Source organism: Sciurus carolinensis, chromosome 13, assembly GCF_902686445.1.
Source record: "Sciurus carolinensis chromosome 13, mSciCar1.2, whole genome shotgun sequence".
Taxonomy (NCBI): Eukaryota; Metazoa; Chordata; class Mammalia; order Rodentia; family Sciuridae; genus Sciurus; species Sciurus carolinensis.
This window is the reverse complement of record NC_062225.1, coordinates 10586904-10611425: the sequence shown is the minus strand read 5'-3', so window position 1 is coordinate 10611425 and position 24522 is coordinate 10586904.

The following is a 24522-nucleotide window of genomic DNA, read 5'->3' as shown; positions in this document are numbered from 1 at the left end:
CCAGCCTCCAGCCTGAGAAACAGGGTTCAGGTGTGTAGGTCACCCAGTCTAGGGTATTTTTGTTATTGCAGCCTGGAGTAACTAATACCCACAAGATATAGAGAGCAGTTGGCTTCACAGAGAACTCCAAATGATGACCTGGGGTGAGGAGGAAATGAAGAGTTAGTGTTCAGAGAATGGAGTTCCAGTACAGGAGGACGATGGTTCTGGAGACAGTGGTCCCTCAATGCAAATGCACTTGGTTCCACTGAGCTATAACATGGTCAGGATGGCGAACTTCACGTCATGTGCATTTTACTTGGAAGGAAGACTCCATCCTTCCTGCCCTTCCTTTGTGCTGATGTGCAGACACTTTTCCCAAGAGACCTTAGACATCAACCATCACCAAGGTGGGGGAGCAAAGGTGCTGGGCCTGGGGTCCTCTGGCTCCTGCTGGGCAGGGAGTCTATAAAAGGAAAGTGAAGTCATCGTGTGGGGCGAGAGGGGCAGACAATGGATAGAAAGGCAGAGACGGGAGAAGGAGAGAAGATAGCAGAACTGTGCCCAGGAGGGGGTCATAGTTTTCATTAGATTCTCCAGTGAACACTGCGCCCAAAACAGCCCTGATCTTCCTGGAGGCCCATTTGTCAGGCACGCCTCGTCCTGGGGGTGGAAGGAGAGCAATGGGAGAGAATGTCACAGCGGTACTAGCTGTCCTTTACGGAGCGCACCTCGTATGCACGAGAATCGTTCACTTATTTCTACGTGGTTACTGCAAATGTGTCTTCCAAAGCCCTGCATGGGAGCCGCTGTTTATTTTCCTCCCAAGACTTGAGTTCTTTTTTCTTCAATGGTGGCAAAATATTCCCAACGTAAAATTAAGCATTTTAACCCTTTTAAATCGTGCATTTCAGTGACAGCAAGTGCACTGCCTCTGTTGTACAACCATTACCACCAGGGACCTCCACAACTCTTCATCGTCCCTGAGTGCAACTCTGTCCCCTTTAATCACCAGCACCCCCAGCCCAGAGCAATCGCCATCCCCCGTTCCATATTCCTTCGCCACGAATTTGAACACCCCAGGTACCTCGTATGGATGGAAGCAATCACTGTTGTGGCCGACCTGTCTCGCTGGTCTTTGAGACTCACCCAGGTTGAAGCTTGAGCCCAAACCGCCTACCTTCTTAAGGCTGAATCATTTTCCCTTGTGTAGAATACCCTATTGTGTTCTGTTGTAGACCATGTGGTGTCTTTCCATTCATCCACCAGTGGACACTTGGGCTGCTTCCTTCTACCTTTCAGTAATTGTGTATAGTGCCACCATGAGTACGGTTGTGCAAGTAAGAGCTGCTGGTATTTTTTTTTTTAATTTGACTTTCCCTATTTATTTTATTTTTTGTAATTTTTTACTTTGTTCTAACTAGTTGTGCATGACAGTGGAATGCATTTGACACATCGCACACAAATGAAGAACAGCTGCTAGTTTTATCTTAATTTTAATGGCACACAGAGACATACGTCATTGTCAAGTCACATGATTGACAGTGAGAGCCAAAATCTGAACACACGGAATGGTCTCCTGAGCCCACATCAGGCAGGCATCATACCGTGCCTGGATCCCATTATTAATAGCAAGCAGATTCATTGTCCCACCATTCACAATAGCCAAGAAATGGAAACAAACTAAGTGTCCATGATAGAATGCATGGATAAAGAAAATGGAATGGAATACTATTCAGTCATAAAAATGAAATTCTGTCATTTGCAACCACATGGATGGAACTAGACATTATTGTATTAAGTGGAATAAGTCAGGCACAGAAAGACAAGTACAAGTACTGCATGATCTCACTCGTGTGGAATCTGAAACAAGTTGATCTCATAGAAGCTGAAAATAGAACAAATAGGTGATATTGATCAATGGGCACTGAATTACAGTTAGAGAAAAGCAAGAAGTTCTGGGGTGCTGCTGCACAGTAGGGTGTCTCTAGACAACAATAATGAACTAAACCTTTCAGAAAACTAGAAGAAAGGATTTTCAAAGTTTTCACCACAAGGAAATGATAAATATTTGTGGAGATAGCTCTGCTTAACCGAATTTAAACGTTACGTGGTGTATACGTGTTCCAAAACAACATGGTATCCCATTAACATGTATAATTCTTATGTGTTTATAAAAACTCAGAAAGACCAGGCAGACTAAGACCCTCAACAACTGTCATGCTTACCTTGAGTTTCTTCAGACCCTGTCAATATTCAATAGGCAATTACAGTGTACTAAATAATAAAATAGATAATACATCAAACCATCAAAGCAAACAGGAACCAAGACTAAGAAACAGGAGAATGTGCACCGAGGCCATAAGAAGCCCTGGCTTCTCTTTGTGTTGGTGGTGGCAGGTCTTTGCACGATGCCAACTTTACTCAACTATTTGAGGGGAAGAGGAAGGTTATTTCATTAGTAACTTCAATTCATACCTGGAGAGTAGAACAACCTATAACACGATTTCAATCCAAATATGAAAATTAACATAAATTTTCAAATTTCCTAAATTTTCATCATGCAAATTTTATTATGAAAAATTTCCAACATAAGCAAAAGGAGAGACCTTGAATTATGAAGAGACTCTGTAGCTCCTCACCAGATTCGATTGATATAAAGATTTTCACATTGTTTATTCTTTTCTCTCTTTCCTCCTCCCTTTCTTGTTCCTTTCCATCACTTTAATTGGTAAGGAATTTAAAAATACATTTCAATCTTTATGTCATGTTCACATCTACCTATGTAGCATATATGTTTAAAAGAAAAAAGGAAGAGAGGCATGTTCTTGTATAACTAACATGCCACCATCACACCCTTAAAAATCAAAAATACTTTCTTGGTGTCATGTAATACTCATTCTGTATTCAAATTTCCCAGAGTGTCTCAGTGTGTCTCTTGCACTTGGCCTGTGTGACTCAGGATCCACCCAGGATTCACGTCCATCGCATAGCTGGCAGTCTCCTGAGCCTCCTTCACTCCAGAGCTGCCCCTGGGTCTTTCCTACTGTCACTGGCTTCTTTTAGATCAACCAGGTCAGTAGGTTGTCCTAGAAAACCTCTCTCCCTGGATTCCTCTTTCCCCACACTCTCAACACCATTTATCTTGTATTTCTATCTGTGTGTGTATGTGTGTGTGTGTGTGTGTTTCTGTGAATTAGAGATGAGTTCTACAGAATCCATTATATTCTGGTTCAACTCTAAATCTTTTGTGTCTTTCTTCTTCTAGAATATTCCATGAGTGAAGCTACACGCTCTGTTGTATCTTATCGAGAGACCCCTCCCAACTGTTCTGCCTTAGTGAGGTTCTGATAGTGGCAGCTGCTCCTTCCCAGGTAAATGTCCCTACCAACCCTTTATGGACTGGTTTCCTTGTTGATAATCTGTGCCAACTTGAATCAGATACTTCATTATAGGTCACAAAACAGTGACTTTCTAATAAAGCTGTTGCTACTAGCTAACAAACTACATCAGAATTGAATGACCTAAAGCGATTGATCATTTGATTGGCATTCTGTTCCACAGGTCACCGTTTGAGCAGAGCTTGCTTGGACAGTTTCTTCTGGTGTCATTCATTCTACTTCAGTGAGCTGGGCGGTCCTCCGTGCTCAGCCACACACTGCTCTTCCTACACGGCTAGCTCGGGCTTCCTCGGGCTCTCTGGGTAATCTTACAAGAGACTGGCTTCAAGGAGGACGTGTTATAAGGAGCTATAGGGCTCCTAAAGCCCAGCCTGCAGAGTTTTATAAACCATCACTTTAATTATGTATTAGAAATTTATATCTTGTTTTGTTTTTCTCTTGTTGGTGCTGGGGATTGAACCCATGGCCTCAAGCATGCTAAGTAAGCACTCTACCAACTGAGCTATATCCCCAGCCCTATCTTGTTGTTTTTGAACTCCCCCTTTAGCATTCCTGAGTTCATATGTTTACGCAGTGGATTTCAATCCATTAGTCATCATCTTTTGAGGCTCAGATTGCTCCATCTTTGGTCAGAGGTGCCCCTCATGCTGTCCAGGGTGCCATTTTGACACGTGCCCTCTGGTCATTGACAGCTCCTTTGCTTTCTCCCACACCAAGGTGTCGGAGCTTACCAGTGCATGTTGTTTGAGATCCGGTTCTTTCCCATGGAAATAGTATCTAGACACTAGGAACAGTCACTGTGTGGAGTAACCCATGCTTCTAGACAGGGCTAATAATTTTTTGAATCATAAGTTAATACTGATATCTTTAATTCATATTCCAAGGATTTTTCTTATTGCCTTTGATTTTACACTTGTATTCATTTCCTCTTAGGCTGAAAATATGGACTTCAAATAGCCCATAAAATAGGTAAAATAATCATGAAGTAATATTACCAGTGTTACTACTAACACTAAGATTACTGGATGAAGTTCAATATTCATTGCAGCTATTTGTCCTTACGAAATATTCCCCACAGGTTGAATAATGTCTTCTAAAGTCACTTGAAATAATTATTGTCTCTATGTGATTGTGTCACTGAGTTCGATAAAGAGGAGGCTTATTCATTTCAGTGCATTTTGAAATTTAAAGTGGGTACTTTTTGACCCTATAGAACACCGACATAATTCAGAGAGGTCCCATTTTCATCTGTCCCCTCTGTCCTCTCCTGTAGGTCATGATTTCTATTTATCTCTCCAGTATTCCTTTCTGAAAAATATAAGAAACTAGGTAAATATATTTATCTTGCCTCTTTTGCTTCTACAAAAGGTCGATGTTCTGCCTCTTGTTGTTTCCACACTGTAATGAACACTGAGGAAAACACCACATCCCTGGGCAGAAATCCTCCTCCTTTCTGGTTTGTTCTGTGCCGTGCTCTGTTTGGCTGTAGGAATGCCTTCCTATGGATGCTCTATTGTTTATTCCCACAGTCCCCTGTTAATGGAGACACCTGGGTTGTTTCCAATCTTTTGCTAATACAAATATGCTCTGATGACTAATTGTGTTCATGTGCCTTATTGTATTTTTGGCAGTCTGGGTAGATTTCTAGAAGTGAGATTTCTGGATCAAAGGCTACAGTCGTGTATCATTTCTCCAGACGTTGTCTATTTCCTTCTATGGCAGTCCTACAATTGGGTCTTCCCCAGCAGCATATGATGGGGCTTTATCCCCCACAGCCTCACCCCTAGATCACCACAAGAAACATCAACTTTTGCCAATCCGTTGCTAAAGGCACTCTAAGATTAATTATTATTTTTTCTTTTTTTGCATCTCTTTTTAAGGAAGGACTTTGGCATGTTTTTTGTGTGTTTAGGGTCATTTCCTTTCTTCTGTGACCTGCCTGATGATATTTCTTGCTCATTTGAACACCAGATTGTTCATCCTTTTCTCTTCCAATTTTAGGAGATCTTTATTTTTAATGGCATAGCTGTTTGCAATACAAGTGTGCCAAGATCTGTCTTTGGAATCTGTTCATTGTGATTTTTGCCCACATGGATTTTGATAGGACGTTCAACACTTTGAAGATGTTCTATGGGTTCAGGACATAATCGGCACACCAACAAGGTTCTATGGACTTCTGAGGTTGCTTCCCAGATTGAATGAAGATAAACAGACTCAGCCAAGAGTTTCCTGGATCCCCACTTTATAAGCTCATGCAATCAGAAGTATTCTTGCAAGAAGAGAGGCTCAGCCTGGTTCCTTGGCTTTAGAAGCAATGGGAACCACAATCTTCAGGGAACCCAAGGGGAAGGTGGCTGCTTCTGAGACCTACAGGGGGTGGTACTCTCCTACCTGGAACTACTGGAGCCATGACTATGGTTTCCAAGCATCTTCTCCAGTGGGTCAAAGGGGAGAAATGTGTCACTATGTCTTAATGGGGGTTCAACTGGAATACATTTCATCTATTAAAGTAGGATTCAGAAGCTAACTCACACATCATTGTTATACGCCTGAGGCACCATCAATTCAGTATAATAAATTCTTGGTGACTGACTGCTCTTGGTCGCAGTCATTAGTGGGAGTAGAGACTTGAGACAATGAGTAGAGGTGATGTGTGTTTACAAACAAAATCAAGATGGTGTATTCATGTCACCTGAAGCTGGGGGTGCCGATAAAGGGACCAAGTCACCTCACTTTAAAGTCAGAGAAAGAAAAGTAAACACATGAAACACATTTTATTACATTAAAACTTATCTATTCCCAGTCTGAATCCATCCAACAATTAACAGTTTTAGGGTGGTTATGGGTCCAGGGGTACAATTGGATATGAGGAAATAGCTTCCAACATTCCATGGCACACTAGGATAATAATAATCATGGTTGACAACAATTAATTGTATGTTTAAAATAGCTTCTAGAGAGGATCTGGAATGTTCCTAACACAAAGAAATGCTAACTCTCCGAGGTGATAAACAAGCCAGTTACCCTGATGTGTATTACACATTGCATACATGTATTGAAATAGCACACTGAATCCCGTAAATATGTACAATTATTACATGTCAATTAAAGATCATAATAAAATAATAATATTCCAACACACTATTTTACATGGTGCTTTAAATTTACAAAGCACTTTCTCCTTGATGGTCACAACCACCACACCAGTGTAAGCAAAAGCATTTAATAAGACCACACCCTAGACCAGGAAACCAAAACCGAAATCGAATGAGATGAAGTTGGTCAGTATCACACAGCTGGCACAGGAGAGCCTGGACCTGAATCCAGATCCAGGCTGGCTACTGGGGTGTGTGATGCCTGCGGTCCCAAGGGCCCCAGGCCTCCAGGGGCACAGGCCTGGTTCAATACTCTGTTGTCGCCATCTAAGTTTAATAATATTTTTTGTATTTTCAGTTTGCATACGGCTCCTCAAATCAAGTGCAAGTCCTGCCCTGACTCCATGTTTTTCTCCTAAGAATCAAACTCACTGAATAAGATTCTTTGAACATTCTTTTGTTCCAAGTGGAATGAATATTTTGATAATGTGTAAAGACAATGACTGGATTACTGAGGACCTTAACAGCCACACCAACCTCAAGTCACTTCACCATGTTGATCCTCTCACCCAGGGGGCCCTGGACAGTAAGTACCTCAGGACCACTGTTGATAGCATCCCTCCTTAAGGGCCTAAAACATAGAGAAAACAATACCTTTGCTACTCAAATCAGGCCAAATTCCTCGCAAGGCAAACTTTGCAGATAAATGGATGGAATTAGAGATTATCATGCAAATGGATGGGATTAGAGAATATCATGCTAAGTGAAATAAGCCAATCCCAAAAAACTAAAGACGGAATGTTCTCCCTGATAAGTGGATGATGATACATAATGGGGGTGGGGGGTGGGAGGATGAGAGAAGAATGGAGGAACTTTAGATTACATAGAGGGAAATGAGGGGGGGTATAAAAAATGGTGGAATGAGACAGACATCATTACCCTACGTACATGTATGATTACATGAATGGTATGAATCTACATCATGCGCACCCATAGAAACGAAAAGTTGTACCCCATTTGTGTACAATGAATCAAAATGCAGTCTGTAAAAATAAGAAGAATAATAATAAAAAGAAATAGTTGTTCTAAGAAGGGAGAAGAAGAAAAAGGTTTATTTTCCTGAAATAGTATACTGAATATTGTTCCAACATGTAGGCCTTGATGCAGAGTTCTATAATCTATTTTTTTTGTAAAGAGATGTACATATGGAAAGCCAGGTTATTGTTCATAAGATTTAATCAGCGGTCCTGAGAGAGCTAGGAGAACTTCAGCCACTTTCAAAGACACCTGATTTAACCTAACCACAAGACCTGTGATTGTCTCATGCATGATGTCATTTTAGCACCACAAAGGCTTCCATTTAAAATGCATTTTTATTCTTCTACAAATATATATATATATATATATATATATATATATATATATATGTTGCTAGCTAACATTTGTACATACAAAAACTAATTAATCTAAGGGATATTAAGTGGAAACAGAAAATGAGCATGATAACTAAGGATAAAAAGAGCCTGATCAATGCATATTTGTCTATTCAGAAAGCATTTTATAGGGAACCCTCTATGTACTGGGCCCCCTTACTCAGCAGTGGGAATAATATAAAACATTTCAGTAAATAGGATTACCTACAGAATACATAAATTATCTCCTTTTTTCCTTGCCATCATGGGTCATATGTTAAAGTGTTGCATAAATTGATAGGAGATGGAAATAATTTCTAACACCCATTAGCTGCAACAGCATGCAGACCAGTTTGACCAGTGTCTTCAACAAGTCGATTAAAAGAGATCTTTCAGGTATGCAATTTGATTTATTATTCACTTGGGAATTGACAGAGAATGGATCTTGATATAAATTCCTCTGTAGGTTTTATTATATTGACATTTCAGGGGATAGATAATATATAGAACCCCTGGGTATATCACTATCAAGGATGCTATCGATTCTATCAGCAGCATTATCCAGCAATTTTCCCTCATAACTATTTATGCAACTCTCTGTGATTTGTAATTCCGCAGTGATCATTTTTCCACGGCTGTTACAATTTCCCTGCTATGGGGTACCTAGTTTATGTCCTGAAACAAGGCTAGACTTTTAAGCCCAAAGATTTGGGATTCCATTTTAAAATAATGGAGAGGAGATCAAAGAAGTATGGGGAATTAGAATTAATTGTTCAGGAGGAAGAGGAAACATTAGTCTCTTATTTTATTAGTTTCATGAGGTGGATCAGAGATAAGCAGTAGCAAAGTGGAAGAATGCAGATAAAATCAGAGGCGATTTCATGAGGCTAGCACAAGAGGAAATTAGCAGGAACCCGAGGCTGGAACAAAGTTGCCTCAACTCTTCCCGCTGGCTCTTAAGTGTTTCCCAGGCAAGAGCCAGGGCTGGCTTTTATCTGCTTAGCTGAAGGTGATTCCACCAAACCTACTCGTGTACTTTTCTCCATCCACAGTGAGGAAGAAACATATTGAGAAGAAGGGATAACAGAGTAGCCAGAGGCCAGGTGCTTGGGAAAGAGTGAAACCTGTTCACACCCCAGAGCCCAAGCCCAGGTCTTCCTAGGGCAGCTCCAGGGGATTGGAAGGGAGTAATGTGGTCAGGTCCACACGACTGAGGGTAACTAAAATCCCAGAACTTTCACTCATCATTTTGCTCCAACTTCAGTCTGCAAGATCACATGCTCTCAATTGCGGAATCATGAGTCTTGTATTTCATGGAAAGACCCAAAGTGACATAGTGACCGCTACACCTGCAATGTGGCCATATTTTTCCGTAGACTGAAAGAGTCCAGCCATGGAATCCCCTCACCATGACCCCAGAGCAGGTCACATTTTTGCTCTAGAATCTGTGTCACCCCGGGGTCTTCGTGTCTGGTCTTTGCCTCTGGGTCACCTCCTCTTCCTCTCGGTGACTTGGTGGAGAGGATTCCTGGGAAGACCCTGTCCCGGGAGTCCAATTCCCCTCTCCTCCAGAGGAGGACTGCAGCTGGGAGGGAGGTCCATTCCCTCTGCATCGGCTTCCTTCATCTGGGAAGTGCACGGGAGCCTCTTGCCTTGTAATCCACAGTCTGCCTCATTCATAAAGTCTTGTCCTGGAAAATGCCTCATTCATGCCCGCGGAAGACCCGCAGTCGGAGGGCAGGGGCATTCAGAACCTTGGGAGATGGAAGACAATGGGAGCGCGCTTGGCAGCCGCTTCCGGGCTGCTTGAGCGACGTGTAGCAACGCCAGGGAGACGATAAGACACTGTGGTTGTTTACTGGTCTCTCAGGAGCAAAAGAGCCTCTTCGCCTATAATGGAGATGCCAAATCCTGGGCACTGAGCGAGGGAACGATGAGTGCGCTGGGGATTGGCATGAAGTCCTGTGTTCCAAGCTAGCAAGGCATTCCGCCTGAAAGCACGCGTTGTGTAGAGAGAAAACGGGAGTCGTGGGACCGTGTTGCCAGTCGGGGGTCAGCAGCTTCTTCTCCCGCTGGACCTTCACACAGACTGCCCACCCTGCCCTCCGGTGTCCACCCCGGGGCACCAGGTTGGCCTCCACCTTGGTCACCCAAGGCACGTGCTTCGCTTTCAGAATCTCATCACCGGGCAACTTACATCTTACCAACCTCACCCCCATTGGTAACAGCCAAACAAAAAACATGACAAAATGCAGATTAACAGGGCATCCGTTGTAACTCCTTTTGCCGTGAGAGCCCTTTGGAATGCTAAACGTAATAGGTCTGTGTTTATTTCTCCACCAGCAGCATAATGTGACTGATTTACAAGAGTTTAACTCAAGTGGTAATCTGACAGTGACGAAGAGCTCCTCACTGGTACAGTCACTTACACTATCATATTAGTTGCCTCCTCTATTAGGGCAGTGTGGTCGATAATTGGAATGCTTTTATGTCTAGTGGTTCTGACAAGCCCCTTCTTCAGGTCACATATGGGCGGTCTGGCTCTCCGTTCAGCCCAACAGTGGCAAATAATTTAAACTGAGAAAGTATTGTTCTCCTCACATTGTGGAGCGAGGGCAGTTCAAGGGAAGTGAGATCTGCACGGGCTACCTGCTGGTGTGTAGTAAAATAAGATGGACATGATACCGAGTTGGGAGGACAATTAAATCTATTTTGCACCAATGTGTTGCTGGACAGATGAGTTTCCACATGACAGAGCTTTATGATCTTTAAGGTAGACTGAACTAATAGATTGGTGTGGAGTGCACTGAAGTTACCAAGGATGAGAAAGCAGCAGTAGTACATTTGAACTACAGGTTTCTCATATGCTCCACGTCATGCTGAGTTTTTATAGCTCCTGGCTTTCAAAAAGCCTGTTTCAAAGAGGTTTGCGCTAGACTGGGCATGCAGTTTTGCTCTGCAGATATTGTCGCTACCGATTTAGTGGAATGCAATTAGGAAGCCTAAATTAAGTGGTAATGGAGAACCAGCTCTTGAAACTGGGGTTTCCACGGCAACCACTGCTTACAATACAGCCCTCAGTTAGTTTTCTCACTTTATCTGCAAAATGCACAATTGAGCTTTAAAACAGCTCGGCGCTGAAAAACGCACTGTAAACAACTGTTCGCAATGAGAGTTTTACACTGTCTTTAAATACAACAAACTATCACATAAAATTTACTTGTCCACACTAATAAAGCCAAATCCAGGATGCCCATCGGGTGAGGGATTTTATAATGTATTATTCCTTTCCCGTTTTCAGATTTATTTTTAAGGGGAGATGTCACGAGTCGTCGGGTCTCTCAACTTTGGCCATTCTTGCTCCTATTTCGAAAAGCTCCCCTGGCAATCCGTATAGTCTACCAGTCCTTTGCCAAAACACACTTTCATTTCAGCAAGCAGAGCTGTCTGAAACAAATGTACAATGTGCTCCTTGTCAAAGTTCTTTTCATATTTTGATAGCCTTTTATGATTTTTTCTTGTATTTCCTCTTTGCAGCAAGTCATAGACTTGTAAGACTTTCCTGTTTACTGATTCACCTGTGTCCTCCTTCCAGGTTACTACTCTTTTGAGTCTTTAAAAGCCCATGTCCCATTCCTCTGCACATTCAATGGTTAACCAACCGGAGACCTCTTGTGCCAATGGAAGTGGACAAAGCTGAGGCAGTTCAATGACAATATTGAGGCAGGGGTAGTTTTAAACACACTGTTGTTTAAAACACTACGAAGAATCTGTACTTTTGTAAAAATTCATTTCCTTTCATGGTAGGGAATCCATATTTTATCATGACAGGGATGGCCCTCGCGTTTCAGTGTGTCAGGATTACCTACGCACATGCCATCTTTGTAGTGGGGAGGAATCGAATTGGGTTCTGCAAGGAGGAAAGGAGGATGGAATCAAATTTGGGGTCTCCTAGCTGTAACACTCCATTTAATTGCCAGTCTTAACGGGATGATCACTGGAACATGTCCGGACAGATCCCAGCAGCTGGTGAGAACTCATGAATCCTCCACAGCACAGAAGGTAATGTTTCCCAGCAGTCTGTGCTCTCTCAAGGTTGTCCTATTATACGTGTGTTATTTTCACTGTGAGAACATGCAGAGAGGAAGACAGGGAGAGTGTGTATGCGTCGCGACGGTACCTCCCATTTAAACGGCCGGCGGTGAGGAGAGTCTAGTCTGGTGTCAGCGGTCACGTCTGAATGTCCGTTTGATATGTTCTCTGTGGGCTACGGAGGTGCCAGGTGGGGGCATGCCCTTCACAGTAAGTGTGTCCCTTCATCTGCCCGGCGTGGCTGTTTGAATTCTGACTCGTTGCGGAGACTCCGGTTTTAACCCAAAGCTGGTTTAGGTGGTACCCAGACTTTCCAGAAAATTCCATTTTGCTCACTATTCAGTGATACTCTCAAAGTGGCTTCTGCCATTTTCACATTTTGAGAATATAACTGGCGAAGAAAACCACAAAGGACCACGTTTAAAAAAAAATGGTTGATATTTTAATAAAGTTCCTGATTTTTTTTAATGTCTTTGTTCCACATCTTGACATTGGTGGAAACTCCACCAGTGTTTTATTGTAGCTCTTTATTGTGAGAATATGCCTGTCAACTTAAATCTTTAAGGATTTAAACTTGGAGAATTATACACATCCTTTGTTCAGTAATTGATAAACTTGAGAGATATGATCCAATCCCATCCCAGCCATTGATGAGACACAAAGTTTATCTTTCCCTGCCCTAAAGTAAAATGTTAATTCAGTGAGTTCTAAATTTAAATCTTCTATGGGAAGGAACGTGGAGTCGTAATGTGTTAACAACTTTTGTAAAGCATCTTGTTCAACATTGCTGGCATTTTCTCCAAAATACAGAAGGCCACACGGAAATGAACCTCATCTGGCAACAGTGTGCAGATGATGTGCATGCATTCAATTCCATTTGACAGATCTCTGGGGCAAAGAGGAGGTTCCAGCAAAGGGAAAAATCCTTGCATATTCCAATACCACATTTTTTTGAAAACTGCATTTTTAGACTACACATATGTTCAATGATCTGCCCTCTCCAGGGAGCAGATTTGAATTCAGGTCGCTGATGGCACAGAGGCTACATTGCAGAGAAGGCAAAAAGGGTCAGGGATCTGTCCTGTCGTCCTAACCGAGCTGTCCCCCTCAGTGTACAAAGAACCCATGTGTCCCCAGTGCCAGGGACTGTTGTTATTGCTCCAGGGGGAGCTGACAAGGTGTCCCCTCAGTGTCCACCTGCCTCCCTGTCCAGAGCTAAGGATGCACAGAATCCTAACCAGGACCACGCGGCTCCCGCCCAGCTTCCTGCCTCAGCAATCCACCCCTGTAAGAAGAACAAATGCATCGCCACCACATCCTTATGAAGTTACAAATATCCCTTTAACTCTTTTAATTTCCTTTTCCTTCTACTTAAATGTTAATTTTGGGTATCTCCTCTGTAACACAGAAGTCACGTTCTGGATGGAATTAAAAGGAAATTAGCGTGAGGCTCAGAATGGAAGTTTTCACCTTACATTGCATCCTTGTAACTCAAAGTCGAACCCGAGAGAGGGGAATTTATTTAAGTCTCCATGTTTCTACTCAAAAGTCACAGCATAGTGTTTGGTCCTGATCAGTGTTATTTTAGCAATTGTAATGAGTGTTCCAGGTGAGAGCAGTGCTTATGAATGCGTTCTGGGAAAGATCCACTGGATCTTGGTGTCTTGTTTCAGTTCTGAAGATTCAAGGCATATTTTAATGAATATATAAGTCCGTTGACGCACCACAAAGAATCAACTTCCAGTAGGCTGACTGGTATTCTACAAAAATTTCTTCAAGGAAATTATGATTAAATTATTGTGTCAAGTGATCATATTTCATTCTATCTTCAGTGTGTGTGGTAGAAAGAGGGGTGGCTGGGGTGGATATGTGTATTTTCTTCTTAAGCAGTACTGGCTGTAAACACACAAGGATCGCAGAGGTTAATGTGGATTACAATGCCGTCTACCATGAACTTTGGAAATAGAAATAAATGTGCTTGGTAAAGGAAGATGATCTCTGTTTTGATTACATGGAAATGCTTTTGTAGTCCTTTTCTTTCAGGTGAAGTAAACATCTTAAAAATAAGCACAATAAATATGTTTCTAAGCACAGTGTATTGTAATTGTAATTACCTTTCTCCTTTATGAGGTTGCTTGCCTCAGATTATGTCTAATTACTCCCGAGTAGTTTGCTGGTTTCCTATTTTTGTGAAAAGTCTCACAATACATCTTTACAGCCATAAAGACACTCATTTGCTTATTGCAAGGCCTTTATGTGCAACATGCCTTCTTTGTATTTAAGGGGAAAAATTAAAGGTGAGCATTATTAGGGATTTGTCTATAAAGCCCGCAACCTACACGCACCACAAAGAATCAACTTCCGGTAGGCTGACTGGTATTCTACAAGAAGTTTTTGCATTTATAGACCCTTCCTTGACTAAGTAGCTAGAAATGCCATAGAAATTGATTACTTGTGATATCCTTATCTCTGCTTAAAATGTCTGATTGCTTTTTCTCCACATATTTGGATTTGTTTTGCCAAATGCAGACAACTAATGAAGACAGTCACTTAGTTGAACAGAGGAGTCCCAAAGTGCAGGGTGGTGTTGATGGGAAGGAAATCTGACCTGAATTGTGTTGAACTGGATTTCAGTAGAATTTAAGGACTTACTCACTTGAATAGAAACAAAAACATGGGCTGGGGAGATAGCTCAGTTGGTAGAGTGCTTGCCTTGCAAGCACAAGGCCCTGGGTTCAATCCCCAGCACTCCAAAAAAAAAAAAAAATGAAAACAGAACTGAATTTTCAGTGTTCCAAAAGCTTATTTTGATTATGCTTTAAAACTCTCTAGAAAGTACTCCCACTTCGTAGCTTTACTTAGAAGATCTGGATGTTTTCAATCCATTTCCCATACATATAATATATCCAAAAAGAGTTATTTTGGCTAACCTATCCAGACATATGACTTGGAATTCTCTAGGTGATCTCAAATGCTTAATATACCTATTAACACAATTTAAGACTGAATTAAAATAAAAAACAGAACCATGGATTTAAAAAAAGGATGAATATTCCAGAAAAAAAACCACACATTATCTTAGAGCAATAATCTAATGGTAGCTATGCTTAACCCCAAGAACTCATTTATCCAATTTAACAGTTCTGGATATTACATGGTCTCCTGATTTAATAGAGATATGCCAAATTATAAGTAAGTATTGTTTTAATATCCTTTAATCCATTTATACGAGCTTTGTGATTAAAATAGTGTATACTAGAATAAAAACAAATGACACACCAATATGCTAAGTTGGTGACCAAATAACAGTGACTTTGAGTTCACCTTCCCATAACACTGTGATAATAATCTGGGGTTGAGTCAAACAAATTGTGCTTCTGTCCTAACAGAAAAGAGCACAATGATCTCTCAATTGGAGCACATACAGAGATAGAGGCTTTAGTCCCTGGTTAGTTTCCAGGAAACTTTTGATCATGTTAAAATCTACACAGACAAATCCTTAGGTGAGTTTTCCTAAAACATCCTGAGGGCCAGGCCATTTCTTCACGGTGACAGTGTGCTGTCTGCGTCGGCAGGTACCGACACACCCCTCCACGCAGACCTCGGCAGCGGGCTTTTCCATCGCATGTTATTACTACTGCAGTTCCTCTGTATATGGTCGGCACTTAAGAAGTATTCTCTGCAGTCAGTTGAAAACAGAAAACCAAATTAAAAGAGTTCAATAACAATCACTTGTGCATATTTCATTAACTCATAATTATTTGCTAAAGTAACTGTCTCCTGACTTTATGTCCTGTAAACCCTTTGAGAGCAAGGATTCTGTCTTATTTCTATTTGCATCACCAAGGTTTAAACAGGTGTCTGGGTGAAACCCGAGGAAGGTACCGGGGAGTGCCCATGCTCAGTGACTAGCTCAGCCCCTACCTGGAGCAATGGGAAATATTCATTAAGATGGGCCATTGCATTAAGATAAAACAAAGATGGATTGAGAAGGGATCATTTTTAAGAGTCGATTATAAGTTTTCAATAACCTTGTGGGAATGAATGTCATTTCTTAAAAATGTGGTTAAACCCTGGAACCAAACCAGGTTTGGACTTTGGAGATTAAGTAAGATCAAATATGGGCGGCGATGAGAAGATTATAAGCACAATATACAATTTAGTACTTCTCTTCTGATTTGGGGGAAATTGAATTTATACTGACGAATTGGGAACTTGGAACTTCATTAAAATGGTTTCTTCTTATTTGTGATAAGTTTTAAGTCTTTTGTATTTTCCAATTATTTGGTGTGATCACTGCCTTGGCAACCTTTCAGGATTTGTCTTTTGCCTGATTTACTTCCTTCTCTTCCTTCTCTGTGCTATCATTTCCACCCTGATGGGCCCTGAATCTCAGCATCTGATGATAAACTACACATTTGGATGGATTTTATGAGAAAAAATAAAACCTGAACATGAGCTTTTGTTCATCACATTTCCACATATCATTAGGAAAAAAGGAATCTTAACTTTTGCTTCCTATCTTTTAAAATATTTAGTCTTTTTCCTCTCACAATTCTTTTTTACATTATGAACACTGACATCCAATAAATTGCTTATGAAAAGTACAAAGTACTTCTTTTATTGTTTAGATTTTCAGAAATCAAGAGGTCAGGAATCTTTGCCTTCCAAAGTTCTGGAACAGCCCCTCACACAGTAGGCACCCAATAAACACTTGATAAAAGACAGCTGATCAAATATAAAAAGATATCTAAGATGACATTAAAAATTAAATGAACAAGGCCATCTGTTACTTCATTATGAAAGCCCTATTTTCAAAATTTAAACACTAGCAAGACTTAGACCCTAAGTGTAAGAAACAGAAAGTCCAGTTCATCTTTGCAATCTAGTCTTCGTCTTAAGTAGATCCAACTGGAGCCTTCCCTTTTGCCCGCCCTAATTCTAAAATTAGCCAATCCTGTGGATTGTATTTCGGAACTCCTCCAATCAGAGTGAAGGGCTGCATGGGTTAGGTTGGAGATTTAAGCAGGCCGACTGGCCACCAGGCGCGCTTGCTACCCAGATTCTGTAGCTCGCCCGTCTGTCTGTCAAGAGTAAAGGTTTGCCTTGCCCACCCACTTTCGAGTTCATATTTGATTTCTTGAAGCATCTCCTTATTTCCAACTTAAGGTACCAAATATCACTAAAAAGACAAAAGCAAGAGCCTGGGATCAGCTCTTCTTGCACGTGTAAGGAGTCCTTACCTTAACCCTAGCCCCACACCAGAGTACAGCATGCAGTTAAATAAAGTTGCACGATGATGATGAAAATAATAATAGCAATTATATGAGCTCAGTGCTTTACCAATGTGAACTCATTTAATCCTTGTTAGATTTTACAGTCCCATCGCAGCCACCGGGAAACACAGATTCAGCGTTTGTTTAAGAAGAGGCGGGCCAGCATTGGGAACATGGCCGTGGACTCCACTACACAGCGCACTTTGTTCTCACGTTGTGAGACTACATACACAAACCATCCCTGGGTGGCTTTCGTGGGCTTACTTGTCCTATCTTGACAGAAGTGAAGGACACTAATCTGTTCATGTCTAACCTGCCTTTCCTGAAATCCCCATCCCTCCTTCTGTGATGATTCTGTCAACCTAACACCCTCTCAAGCCCCAGTGAGCAACGTGTTCACCCAAACTGCCATCAATCACTGATCCCCCAAATACATCCCCCCAAATACTTCATTCTTTCTAAGTCACCCCAATGTTCTCAGCTCCCAGTTGGAGGAACCTGGCTATACCTTTCTCCCACATCTATAAAATAACCTATTCTTTGCAACTGATACATGTGTTTTTCTATTGACTTCCATAAACCATTTCTTTACCTCTACTTGGGAGCAGTCTTTAAAATTAATAAAATTATATCTTAGATTGTCTTGCCCTCTCCAACCTTATCCTGGAAACTGAATTTTAATTTAATGGGTTCTCTGACCTGTGCAGCTGCTTTTCAGGAAATACAATACTGTCCCTGTTTTCACAATTCGATTCGAAGGAGACCCCACAGGATGTGTCAAGATGTTTATCCCCTGATTCCATTCAAGTGACAAAACAGACAGCCAAATGTGCTCTTCGATGCTGCCGGCAATGATTGTTCCTCTACACACCTTCATCTTTTGTATGGTGGTTCCACGTTCATCCAATGTAGAAATTGCTTTCTTCAAATTGAAGCCGTGACTCAAAACATTCCGCTTGCAACTTGGATCACTGGAAATCATGAGGCAGCCTTCCTACCCATTGCCGCCTGGCAGGAGCAACTGTCATGGAGGGGTTTAAATGTTCTGTTTGTTAAAAGGCTGGAGGAGATCATGAAGGAGTGGAAGGGGAAGGTGAACGCCTCTCTGAGACAAGCAAATGTATCGCCATTGTCCTCCCCCAACCAAAAGGTGGAACTGACCCTTAGGCACTCATTGTACAGCTTTGTGTCTGAAACCATGCTGGGCGACGTCTACCTGGCAAGGAGCACGTATACAGATGAGGTTCACAATAATATGGGCTGGAAGAAGAAGAAATGCAAACTTACTGAAGCGTAGGTGAGGGAGGGACTCAGGCTCTTAGTGAACCCTCTGGAACACTTTCCCATGGGAAGTCCTTTCAGTAACGATTTTCCAGTGGACAGAGAGGTGGAAAAACACAACACCTGGTAAAAAGAGCATGTGGAAAGGCACAGAGGAATACATATCCTGGAGAGTTCAAGGAAGAGCAAGCTTAACATAGCTGGGCGTTGGTAAGGGTGGGAAGTAAGAGGCAAGCCATATGCTTTTGAAGAGATAGCCAGGAAAATCCATTTATTTGTTCATGCAATGAATATGTATTGAGCACAAACCAGTGACGGCCACGGAGCTATGGCAGTGAACAGGCAACCCGCAGATGACAGGCTGTAAAAGGAAAAAGTAAGCACTGGCCAGAGTGCTGGAACCGGAACAGCATTATCATTCCCTGTTCCTTCAAGGCTAGAAGGTTCTAAAGCAAAATAAGCAATGGCATCATTCCATTTGCCAATATTTAATATTATACTTTCAATTTTATTAATTATGTAATATCATGCATCCGTCCTTTCAAAAATAAGAATGCTACAGTGCGATAAACATGATGGCGATGAGAAGATGCAGAAATTAGGATTACCAGTGAAATACAAGTATGGTGTTTTCTCTGCCACTTGACATACAATAGCAATGACAAAATCAAAAATACCAAAAAAAACATGTAAAGGAGGTGTGTTCATCATCTAAATGAAAAATGACACGAAGGTCTACTGTGTGCCTTGAAAGGAGGTGACAGCATCCTTAAGAGGACTCAAAAGACTTGCCTCTGCTGCATTTTCAGCCAGAACTCTGTGCCAGGTACCTGCTGCTCAGTAGCCACAATATTTCTCTCTGCATCTCAGATGAAGAAACTGACAGATGCAGAAGTTGCCAAGGGCCTCACAGTATAAATGCCAACAGAGCGGGGTCTGAATGACAACTTTTTCACTGTTGCCCACACCCTCAGTGACCAGGTAGTGCCACCTCTGTATTCCTGGCTATGGGAGGAAATAGGCATGGACTAATCCATAGTTTGGGTTAATTTTCCATCAAAATATCAAAGAAGTTGACAAAAAGTCCCTTAATTATATTAGCATTAGACAACCTATTGGTGTAATGAAGACACATTTTAAAAAAAGAAGAAGAAGAATGCTAAAGTGTGATGCAGAGGTAGAAACAAAAAGATGGAAATACCTAATTAACACTCAGGTACATAATTGATGGTATATTGAGCTACATGATAAAGCAATGTCATCAGTCAGTGATTAAAAGAAAACAGACAATCCAAATATAGTCACCCCTCTGTATCCACAGCCCACATACCTGAGGATTCAACCAACCACAGATCAAAAATATTTGGAAAGAAAAATTGTGTGCCCTGAACATGTTTAGACTTTTTCTTGTCATTGTTCCCTAAGAGATACAGCAAAACAACTATTGACAATACGTTGTATTATTCAATTAAATCGTATTGGGTATTATAAACAATCTAGAAATGGCGTGAAATCCATAGGAGGATGTGTGTAGGTTACATGCAAATACCACCCTGTGTTATACAAAGAACTTAAGCATCATGGATTTGGTCTCCTTGGGAGTTCAGGAATCTATTCTCCATGGATACGAAGGGATTAATGTAAAATGGCACAATTACATCACTATTTAGAAAATTAAAATTGGACTTTCAATCGGATTTTTTTTTTTTTTTTTTTTTTTGTGGTGCTGAGGATTGAACCCAGGGCCTTGGCAAGCACTCTACCCACTGAGCTATATTCCCAGCTCCATCAATCTGATTTTTATACTAAAACACAATCCAAACCAATTAAAGACTTAGTGTAAAAATAAAGCCAGAACTATACCCCCCAAATTGCTAAATGTTTATATTATCATAAAGTAGAAAGAACTTTTAAAACGAAACTCTAAAAACAGTAGCCATAACTGAAAGGAAAAATTAAAAATTGAAACTCGCATGCTCATCTTTCCAAAACATATATGTATATGAAAAGCAATAAGGCAAAAACAGGTACACCTATATTAAAATAGAGAAAATGAATACAGATTTTTAAAAAAGAAATAAAATATTCAACTAATCAAGTACAAGATAAAAATAAATGGTAAGAAAATAGCTTCATTAACAGAACTGATCAAGATTAAGAGGATGATAATATTTAATGAGATGACAGTTTAAAGAAACCTACACTTCCATATTCCCAATGAATACCCTTCGTTGTCTCATTCATAGTCCATTTTAACTTTTTAATTAATTAATTAATTGATTGATTAATTATTTATTTATGTATTTATTGTTGGTGTGACTTCCTGTACTGCAGAGGCTGGAGAAGTCAGGGTTATGTTCCTCAGACTTCTTAGAGCTAAGATTTGAAAGTGATTTAGGATGCACAAATCAAATACACTCACCACGTAAAGAGAGAAAGACGTCAACCCATCTGCTGCTGAAATGGATGTTTCCTGCACTGGTAGAAGGGGGCTTCTCAATCATGGTGAAGAGCTGGTGACCTGAAGCCTTACATTTCTCCTGAGAGCTGAGCTGGAGGCTCAGCCTCTACCATTCGAGTGATTCTGACAGCCACTTATGGCTTAGCCATGAACACCCCTCTGGTTCATCTACCTGAGTCAGCTTGTTTGGTCTGCAACTCGATGCTAATCTTTCAAGTCCCTACCAAGTGCTGAGGCTCACAGAATCAGGATAATGGGCAGCTGGGACTGGGTCCTGTTGACATGAGAATGGGACCCTGTAGTTCACAGTATGGGATGGCCAAATGGACACCAGTCATCATCAGCCGCAAGACACTGTGGCCAACTAACTTGCTGATGCACAAACCATTATGGCCATGACTGTGGACTCGAGGCTTCTGATCGGGTCGGAGAGCTTGGCTTCCCTAAGAGAAGCTCTTTTCTCGGAATCAGTCTGGAGTAACCCCAAATTGAAGCAGGACCTGGGCCTGACAGTCGTTAAATTATAATAACTGACAGTCTCATAATGTCTCATATAAAAATTAGAGCATTTGTACAAGTGAAGGAATCCCAAGAATCGGAGTACGAAACTTCAGGAGCATTTGAATGACTCCAAATTGCTTCATTCCCCACATCTTGTTGAGTCATCCTTGCAGAGAGATGTGGGCCCTCCTCCACTGTGGAATAAGGTTGTTTCTGCCTTGATTGAAGACCTAGTCATATCCTCTCCTGGGGTTGTTACTTTGCAAGGAGATGCCAGTTCTCCCCATGTCCTTGCTTACTTAGTCCGGTCATGCATTGTTAACAACAGAGATACTGTCTCAGAAATGCCCTGTTAATCAAGTTTGTCCTTATGTGAACATAACAGAGTAGACATACCCAAACTGTTATGGTTTGGTTGTGAGGTATCCCCCAAAGTCTCACATGTGAGGCAGTGCAAGAAGGTTCAGAGGAGAAATGATTGGGTTGTGAGAGTCTTAACCCAATCAGTGAATTAATCCCCTGATAGGGTGGTGGGGGTGACTGGAGGAGGTGGGTTTGGGCTGTGACTTTGGGGTACATATTTGTATCTGCCAGGTGGAGTCTCTGCCTGCTTCCTGATCATCATGTGAGCTGCTTCCCTCTGCCACACTCTCCCGCCGTGATGTTCAGCCTCACCTCAAGCCCTGAGAAACGGAGTCAGCCTCCATTTCTGGACTAAGACCTCTGAAACCCTGAGCCCTCAAATCAACCTTTTCTCCTCTACAGTTGTGCTGGTCCTTTTTAGTCACAGCAGCAAAAAAGCTGACTAAAACACAAAGCTAGATGGGACTGGTCAATCCCTCATGTGACTTCTGGATGAACACAGAGGATGTGTATGCTGCTGCTAGAGTAACACAGCTTACCGTTTTATAGTAAGCTTTTCAATTTTATAAAGCAGGAGTCCTCTCTAAAATAACAACACAAAGTTGAGTAAACACATAAACCAGCAACACAATTGTTTACTTATCATTATCAAGCATTAAACACTGTATCTAATTATATGTGCCCTGCTTCTCGGTGACTGGCGGTGCGATAGGTTTGTTGACGTCAGAATCACCAGAGACATTTAAATCACATGTTGTGCTATGATGTCACAACAGTTGCTTTACTAGCTCCATTTTTTCAGCTCCATTATAATCTTACAGGACCACCATCACATGTGTGGTCCCTCGTTGATCTAAATGTCCTTAAGCAGCCCACGACTGTGTTTGTGTTCCTTCCAGCATTCTAACTGGGTACTGCAGAGGAGGGAGCTAGGAGGTGGCAGGGAGATCATTGCTCTAGCTTGGAGGTGAAGGCTTACATGCTAGTGGAGTTGTGAAAAGAGTTAAAGAGAGATGGAGAAGAAGCTCAGAGGCGAGGAGTATACTCAGCATGTGTAAGTCCCTGGGTTCAATCCTCAACACACACACTACACACACACACACACACACACACACACACACACACATGCACATTAAAAGAAAGTTGCACGATTTTCTAGAGATGATCAAAACCTTCCAGAAATGTGTGGGAATGGACTGGATGTGTTCAGAGTTACTGACAAAAATCTACTTGTCAAAGATTCTTTTAAGTAGCTGGGCTGATTGATTCAATAGTAGCCTATGATAATTTTTTTAGAAAAACAATGTTCTTGATAGAATGTGGAAACAAAGACATAAAAATATAGTCATCAAAAAGAGGGATGGGAGGAGTGGGGGGGTAGGAAAAAATAACAGAATGAATCAAACACCATTACCCTATGTAAATGTACAATTACACAAATGGTACGCCTCTACTTCATGTACAAACAGAGAAACAAGATGTATCCCATTTGTTTACAATAAAAATAAATTTTTACAAAAAGGACAAGAAAATATAAATATATATATATATATATAGTCATCACATAGAGTGGATTTATCATGTTAGATTCCGTCAGTTACCTCTTCACTATGTTCCCATAAAGGCTCAGCAGAGATCTCATTCACCAAGGCTCTTAGACATATATATCTGAGGGACATTTTCAAAAGCTTCTAAAAATGCTGGAGTGACCACATGCTGTATGCAAGAAAGAAAGATGAAAGATGCTGTCGATGAAATGGTGAGCTGATTTCACTAGACACAATGAAATCTCAGATTTATAAAAGCCAAGGGGAAGCCCTTAACAGAACAGGTAAGGGGCACAGCAACCATAATAATTAACACAACAGGGATAGCAATCAAATTGGTACAGCAGGAAGGACTCTTCAGCAGAGGCTAATGCAGAATGGGACCCCTTGGACTGAAATGGATTGGCAGCCCACTAAGATACTACTTAAACTCCACATCACCCCCAAACCCCAGAAGACCCTCTAAATTTGGTTAACAGATGTCCAACTAGAGCTACAAGATGGAGCTACGTCAGCTTATTCCATTTCCAGAACTGAACGAGTTCATAGACCAAGAACACGTTAGGAAGGGGAATCTGGGTACGCTTGAGGAAGGATTCTCTCATAATTTACACACATCTGCTGTACATATTCTTCCTGCATTCTTTCAAAGAGCCTCTGGCTCTTGACATATTTATCTTTGCAATGAAGAAAGGAAAATGCCTACATTTCAGGAACTATTAGATACTGACTCGGAGCTAACTTCAATTCCTGGGAACCCAGAACACCAATCTAGCCAAGAGTCATGAAGATGAGATGCCAAGTAGATCTTGTGACCCACCCTGTGGTCAGCACCTTCATTCCTAAGTGTACGACTAGAACAGATATTCTTGGAAATTAAGCTATAGCATGCAGAAGGACCCATGAAACAATTAGTACTGTATTCCCATTCCATGGCTTCACACAAAACAGGGACCCAAAAATAATCCCAGACATCACAGTAGAATCATGGAGATAGGGTCCACCCTCACACCCCAAAAGATACAGGAGAATTGATTCATATCCCATCTTCATTGAACTCACCCTTTAGTCTATGCAAAAGAGGGATGGGTCTTGAAAAATGATGTTGGATTAT